The following is an 8,319-nucleotide window of genomic DNA, read 5'->3' as shown; positions in this document are numbered from 1 at the left end:
TATATGGTTCTGTTTTTGAAATACCTTTAGTTTCTGTCTCCCTATTTATGCTACTTCTTGATGCTATCATATCCATTTGTTGATGTAATAATTCTTCTAAATCTCTTCTACTACTTTTGCAATTCACTTTAGAAGCTTAATACTCATCTACTTGCTATCTGATTAATCCGTTGCAAGTTTTATAATGTGATTAATCCATTAAATAACAGAATCTGCTATCAAGAAATCATTACAGACCCCAAGCAAGATGCCTCTTAGGATCGGTTAGAGACAATTGGTTAGAAACAGTGCAACAGAGATGAAAGGAAAAGAAATCTAACGGCAAGGTAGAGAGGAAAGGAAAGAAGGGGATGGAGAGGGAACAAACCTAGAGCTGTAGAAAACCTAAAGGGTGGCTGCCAGGTAAAGTAGATTTGTCACTGGGGGAGTCAAAGGTCGTCGGGTGAAGTTGATTGTTTGCGTCGGGTGAAAAAACAAGTAAAGGGCGCAAGGCGAAAACCCCCGAAGAAGACCTAGAGGGCGCCCGACAAAAAAACAATAGTTAGGATCGATTAGAGACAAAGCAATATAGAGGAAAGGGAAAGAAACCTAATGACGAGACAGAGAGGAAAGGAAAGAAGAGGTCGAAGAGAGAACAAACCTAGCTCTGTAGAGAGGAAAGGATCTGTGCGTCTGGGAGAACAACTCGAAGACCGCCGGTTGGGTGAAGTAGATTTGTTGTCAGGGGAGTCGAAGGTCGCCAGAGGTGAGTAGAAGGCAGCTGGGGTAGTCGAAGGTTGCGTCGGGCGAAAAAACAAGAAGAGAGTGTAGGGAGAAAAAAATGCGAAGAAGATAGAGGGTGCACGGAGGGAAAAAATAAAGTAATTAGGGTTCCCGTGTGGGAAAAAAAGTAAGCCGGTTCAGTTAGGAAAATATTTTTAACCAGTTATAACTTATTACTTCAACATTTAGACATATAGTTTAAGTTTGTGACTTATTACTTCATCAAATATATATCACGAAGTAAAATATTAGATAAAATTAGAAGTAAAGCCCGTATTTTTTAATCTATGAAGTCTAAAATAGTATTTACCATATTAAATTTTGTACCGAAGTTAATTGTAATATATTACTTCATAATTACTGATTGCCGAAGTAAACAGTGGCGAAGTCTAATACAGATTTTCACATAGTGAAATATTACACCAAAAATTTGGTGTGATAATATTGGAGCAACATATTTCACAGAAAATCCAATATTTAATGCTCGCACAAAATATGAGGAAGTTGATTTTCATTTTGTTCGAGAACGTGTGATGATTCAATAATTATCGGTCACTTATATTTCTGTAGAAGATCAAATTGTTGATATCTTTACTAAACTATTATTCAGACAACGTTTCAATGGGCTAACAAGCAAATTCAATGTCAGAGGCCTCCCGTTGAATTTGTCGGAAGGAGGAGGGGGGGGGGGGGGAAGAGAATTATTCAGTGGCTAGCCATTGATCAGATCAAATCAAATTAAGATACATTAATGATTAGATTAGACCTTTTCCTTATTAATCTTTCAAATGATTGACTAAGTACCTTATTATCTCTATAAATTGTATGTCCCATGGACAAACTATGAATCAAGAAGTTTGTTTTGCTACCTCTGGACTGCTTCTCTTCGACTTGTTTGGCACTAATAAAATAGTTTTACATTTATTTAATTTAGAGGTGTTTTACTGTTTTAATAGTCCTTTTATATGACAAAATATTTATAGATTCTCTTTATTTTCAATTGATGTTGAAAGCCATAGGAATTAATAGTTGGAATGAGCAGAAGACACGGAGACGGTCATATATTTTTACAATGATATAATATTATCCACTTTGAATCTAATTTCTTCATGATTTTATTTTTGAATTTTACTTAAAAAATCTAATGCCAATGAGGATATCTTATATCGTTTTAAATTCATGATCTTTTCTAAATCTGATACTTTGATTGAATCCCAACGGTTCTTTTATATACTTATATTTTTTTTCCCCAACGATAACGATAAACTCTACTAAATCATTGATGAAATACTCTCCACGCTGGACTTTCTGAAGCAATATATATACTCCAACTGAGGTGTTGAAGCTTCATAGATCGGTGATTCCTAAGTTCAAGTTATCGTGCAGATTGTGAGCCTTCTGAAGCGTTAAGAAGTTAGAACTGATTCTTCCCTTTTCAGGGAGCGGTGCAAACCAATGGGGCATGATAGAGGAGGAAGACTTGCCTTTTGATATCTGTTTAATAATTTCTATGTGAAGGCCATGTTTCACAAATCCACCATTGAGATTACATTAACGAGACTGGCACAGTCGCGCATCCTATGTATCGCTCCTTAGTCTCAGTGGTGGTAGCATTGATCGCACTCTGCCTGTGCTGCCTGAGTTTATAGCAGATCATCCCTTTATCTTCGCTATCGTGGACGAAAAGAGTGGAACTTTGTTGTTCCTGGGCTGCGTAGTTAATCCTTTGTAGGGCGCTCGTTAATGAACAGTCAAGTACTCTATAATATGTACTTGTAGTAGTCTCGTATTATCTTGGTGGTGAATGAAATCAAGTAATATATCTACTTTAAGCTTTAAGTCTTAAAATGTATTTAGACTTGTGCACCTAGTAAAACTTCTCTCAGAGATTGCGCAATGCTTGACAACCATGAGCAGAACACACAAAAACGTAAGATCAGCTCTTAATTTAATTCATGTTGCAAGTACAAACTTAATTTGATTCCTGCACTTTTCAAAGTGTAGTTTTATTTTCTCAACGACGACGAAGCAGATATGTGTGCTGAGATCATCAAGCAGTCCCCTTGATGCAGAGCCACTGGCCAATGAAAACCTTGTCACAGTTAATGTTTGGGTTGATGGCACTGAACTGAGCAGGCGTCAAGTTGAACTCCTGAGCCACTGCAAAGCATGTGTCACCCTCCACTGCTCCATGGACGTCATCGCATATCGGAGCTGGAGATGCGGGCGATGGGACTTGACCTCCAATCACGAAAGCTAAAGTTCATATAACACGAGATTAGTCGTAAAGAGATGCATCAACGGCAAGTTCGAACCTTACCTAAACGTCCCTCGGCCGAGGAGGAGAATGTGAGAAGAAGAGCCACAACGATGGCCAAGATGTAAAATCTGGCAGATGCATTGTTTGCCATGGAGACTAATGCTCTCTTCTTCTTGCTTCTTGTCCTGTAATTGCATGTCGATCGCTCTATTTATATGCATCGTGAGGTAACAAAGATAAATGAGATGCTTTGGAGAGAACGCTTGTGACCGGCTTCGTTCTTGTCCAATTTGATCCAGAAAACGCCAATGAATTAATATTACGTTGGTAGAAAGTATACTTTTCTGGATCTGACGGGCTAATCCATGTTTAGATCTTGGAAAATTCTTGCTCTAGCATTTTCCCTATTAATACAAAGTTTTTTGACCGAGTATAAAAACATATCTCTGATATATTTCAAACCGAGAAGATCAAAGCACAACTGTGAAAATAACTCTGATAACCCATATCGCTACGAGGAACAAGCAGAAGCTGCAATCGTTTTGCACCCCAAGCAGAAGCTGCAATTTTGTTACGAGAAACACTTGCTAGAGTTTTCATTCAGTTAATATGTTGCATGAAATAAACCTTACCCTCGGCACATAAACTTATTGAAACGGGAAACAGTTGTGATATGTTCCATGATTGCTATTGGTACTGGTGTGTGCTTTAGTGGTCTTCATTCCAATCAGTTCCGGCTTATGTTTTGCTTTCGTAAATTTGTTGTATGATCCATGTCATTTGAGACCTATTGCCAACAAATTGACCCTGGATATGATATAGAGATTATCCTGCAGACAAGACAAGAAAAGAAGAGAAATTGAGATGGAAAGCAAGAAGAGAACCAATACCAAAGACAAAATCCGCCATTTGTTAAAAAAAAAATTAATGATTTATAATTGAGGGATAATCCTCATACAGTTAGATATGTATTTATATAGCTTATACCCTAAGACTTGAAAGGAAAGAAATCTTGAAATATGGACCTCAATTCTAATTATCTTATAGAGAAAGAAAATAGATCTTTCTAGAAAAAGAAATCCCTTGACAAAAATTAAAATTAACAGAATATGACATTGGTATAGACAAACTAGGACCCAGAAATACTAAAATTATCTAAAATACCATAAAAATAGAAATTACTAAAATAACCAAGATCCTCCGAAAAGAGTCTAAACGATGGAATTTTAGTCCGAAATTTGATGGTTGAAGGTTCCCTAATAACAACCATAGATTTTGAAATTCTGCACATATGACTAACAAAGTCCGATTCTGAGTTTTGAATCAAGAGTTATGAGTTTGGATTGATCCTACATCACAAATATATTTGTTTAAAACTCATGTGATAGTTTCCTTTAGCCCCTACGTGTCCCATGGGTCAAGAGTTGTGTACATCTATCAACCAAAACGGGTCAAATTTGACCAAAAAAAAGTTAGCACCGCTCAAATGAGGCTCAAGCTTGATTGACTAACTCTATACACTTATCACTATAAGAAAATCCTTATTCAACAACACTCAAAAGACAATAGTCTTATGCCAAAACTATTGTTTATTTACTTTTGACAATAGTTTTACTATTGTCTTTGAGTTTTGTTTAACCAAACACAACGGTTTGTGAAAAATCATTGTCTATGAGTGACTTTTTGGGGGTGATAACAATGTTTTTTGAAAACTATTGTCGAGCTATTTTTTGGGAGTTACGACAACTGTTGTCTACGAAATTTTTTTTGAGGGATATGATAATAGTTTTTGAAAATCATTGTCATTGTACATTTTATTGTCAATCCCTTACGCTACTACCACTAGCTCATCATTCTTCTCCTATCACTGACTGTCTCCGAGAAAAGAGGGCAAAGTGTGAGGCGTCGTGGAAAGTTGTAAACCCTAATCCTCTCCTTGGATCTACACTCATACCTGTTACAGTTTGACGTTCTTCTCCGAACTTAATCCACTCCCAAAATTTCTTAGAGCAGATGTTTGCATCTCAATCTCTCATCGTCTCCCTGCAAAACAAGTTTAGCAATCATACGCTCGATTGGTTGCCTGTGTTTATTCGATCTAATCGCGCCTTGTCAGAACACCTTTCATTTGTGTTTTTACGCTTATTGAAGTGGAGAAGGTTGAACAATTCCTGATTTCTGCCCTATCTAGCATTTTTCAGATCGCATTTTGTCAGTTCCCTTCAAGTTCAAGTGATTGAAGGCTTGCTCTCATCCCTGAGGTAATTTGACTAGAATCACCTTTTGGGGAATGCAGCATCAATACGATTAGTTTGGGTAGCCACCATGACTTTTTGATTTATAGCAAGGCATGTTATTCTCGGGGGATTCATCTGCTCGGAAATGAGTGGATTTAGGTGGACGTAGCTCCAAGGAGAGTGACCAGCAGGTATTATTGGAGCCGGCGAGACTTGATAGGAAACGATGTTTAGAGCTTCGGCAGCAAACTTCGGTGGCCATCAATATACAGGTCGATATTGCACTTTGTTTCATTTGGTTTCGACTCATTTGCCTTTTCTAACCATTTAAATATGTCAGCTTGGAAACATGCCAATTTTTGCATGCTTGTGTCTGCTACTCATGAACTTTTGAATAAAAGCTTCCTAATTGAACTTGACAAATTATTTGCTGCAAAAATGCTTTAGAGGGAGAAAGGATGTGAATATGCCATGCTCAAAAGTGCGGGAGCAATTCAAGATTACATTTAGGGCCCATGGAGAGAAGGAAAATTAGTAGGAATCATGCTCTTGTCCATCTAATGACTCTAATATGATATGAGATAAGATGATATTAAAGTTGAAAATAGTAGTTAAGAGTATACTCGATGAGTCAAAGGGGCATACACCATTAAGTAAGGAATCTTGGTGGTGGAATGAGAAAATTAAAGAGGAAGTGAAGGAAAAATGAAATGCTTATAAGAAATTATTGTAAGTACCATGGATTGGTTTTGATGTGATCAACCGAGTTAAGTTAGGATCTGCACTTTTGGTGCATTATGTCTAAGTGTGCAGGGACTTAAGAACATAAGAAGTCGAGCGGAAGACACTGCTAGCGAGAAGGATGACACAAAAAGTGAGTCGACGAACTTGATGAATCTGAGCAACAAGGTGTTGCGGAAGAGTACACCTTTGAACAAGAAGGACGCCTATGCCGCTTCTGAGAGACGAGAAGCTGGGGAGGAAGATTGCTCGAGAAAAAGGCCGGAGTTAGGTTCGGGTGAGCTCAACTCTGGATAGTCGGAGAAACACCCAAGTGACCAGATAAGTCAACTGTAACGCCCGAAAATTCTCAAACTTGCATTAGAATTATTCTATGATTTTTCTGGAATTTTTAGATATTTTTCCGGAATTTTTCGAGTAGCGAAAGCAACAAAAATAATTAGAACCGCAAAATAGCTTAGGCGGGAATCGAACCCGAGACCTATGGCTTAGGGATAATGTTGGGAACCAGTTGAACCCAGCAGGGCCGTGCTGAATGGAAAGGGAGACGATTTAATTTATATTAGAGTTGGGCCGGAATTACCACTTAATATAAATAGAAGGTTTAAGTGGGGTTTGGGTGATTTCTTTTAATTTGGTTCGGCAGCCCTCTCCTCACAAAACCCTCACGCCGAGACCCAACACCACCGCCGCCTCTCCCTTCTCCTCCTCTTCCTCACGCACGACACACCAAGCCCCAAGGGCCAAGGGAACTTCTTCCGGCAAGACCTTTGATACGAGGACGTTCCCCTTCGCGAGAAGAACACGTAGACGCGAACGGATCGTCGAGAAGGTCATCTCCACCGGAATTCTAGCGAATAGAATCGTAAGAAATTACGAACATGAGGTAAGAAACCCCTCACTTGCAGTATAATAGCTTTTGTTTGATTGCATACTCTTAGTTTTAGCTATATGCGGGTTTTTCGGCACATAGGGTGTGTTTTAACCCTCCTCGAGGATTAGGGATCTAGTTGAGCACCTCTAGACGGGCCAGACACGTTGTTCTCCTTTAGTTGGAGATTCTAGATGTTGTCGGGTGCCTAGAGGTGATCTCCCTATTAGAGGAGAGAGTTTGAGCACACTAAGTGTTCGGTAAAATGTTAGTGTAGCTAAATGCCACCTCAGTTAGGTTTAATAGCTCAGTTAAATGCATTAGGAGCATTTAAAACAGCACATTAGTTTAGTTCAGTTTTATGGGACTACGGTCCAATGGGTGGGCTCCCACAGTCGCCTCTAGGTTCATATAACCTAGCTCTAGGTTCAGATAACCTAGAAATAGCAAGTTAAAATAGTTAGCTATATTCAGTATTTTATTTTCAGTGGCACTGTACTGGATCAGATATCCATTGGGTTGGACTCCCACAGTCGTCCCTAGGTTTAGATAACCTAGTTAACCCTACTAAATTCGGGACTTGCAAACCCGGGTCTAGTTAGGGATGCGCGCACAGCAAGTACAGTTGCCGGGCCCAAATAGCATGATTATGTATTTTTACTTATTATGAATTAGTTTTCAAAACTCAGAATTAGTTATGTAGTTGAGTTTGAATTCAGTATCAGTTTAGTTTATTATATGTTCGGTCAGTTATCTTTATTGATTCATATGATTAGTTGCTATGTCATGCTTCAGTTTACATGTTCAGTTATTTCAGTTATGCTTGCAACCATAGTATGTCATGCCAGTACTTGTTTTTAAATAGCATTCTTTAAAAGCATGTTTGCATCGTTGCATGTTTTAGTGAGGTAGATGGTTTCTTACTAAGCTTTTTAGCTTATAGATACTACTTTTCTTATACTGCAGATAAAGGTAAAGGAAAAGTGGACCAGTAGCGGAGGCTGGGGGTCATTGCAGATCAAGATGTGTGTGGCAGGAACTGGAATAAAAGACTCCAAGGGATTTTAGCAAGTTTTACTTAAGCATCAGAACTTTACAGTGTTTTGTTATTTGCACTCTAGTTGTTAATCACTATGAATTAGTTAGCTATGCACTGGATTATGCTTAGAACCCTTCTCTTATGATGTGAGAATGTTAGTTTCCATTGTTAGAGTGTTTCCTAGCCTTGTTAGAATGGTTGTGTAGGTTTTGGCACGCCAAAGTGCTGATATCAAAGTTCTGACACGAAATCAGAAACCTCTGATCGGTCGGTAGACCGATCAGGGACCCGGTTTCTATGAACAGAAACTTTCTGTTCGTATTCTGATCGATCCGTGGATCGATTAGGAGCTGGGGAAGCCTCTGATCGGTCGGTAGACCGATCAAGGAGCTGGTTTCGGCAGTCATAA

General features: G+C 38.7%; 1 long non-coding RNA gene across 1 annotated transcript; it reads left to right on the top strand.

The window, feature by feature from the left end:
• Positions 1-4,882: 4,882 nt before the first annotated feature.
• On the top strand, positions 4,883-7,883 carry LOC121968158. Its single transcript, XR_006107973.1, has 3 exons — positions 4,883-5,283; positions 5,367-5,531; positions 7,838-7,883. It is a non-coding gene; the product is annotated as an uncharacterized LOC121968158 (long non-coding RNA).
• Positions 7,884-8,319: the final 436 nt, after the last annotated feature.

Source organism: Zingiber officinale, chromosome 3B (assembly GCF_018446385.1).
Source record: "Zingiber officinale cultivar Zhangliang chromosome 3B, Zo_v1.1, whole genome shotgun sequence".
Classification (NCBI taxonomy): domain Eukaryota; kingdom Viridiplantae; phylum Streptophyta; class Magnoliopsida; order Zingiberales; family Zingiberaceae; genus Zingiber; species Zingiber officinale.
The sequence above is the reverse complement of the archived record's forward strand: the minus strand, read 5'-3'. Positions and strand labels throughout refer to the sequence as shown.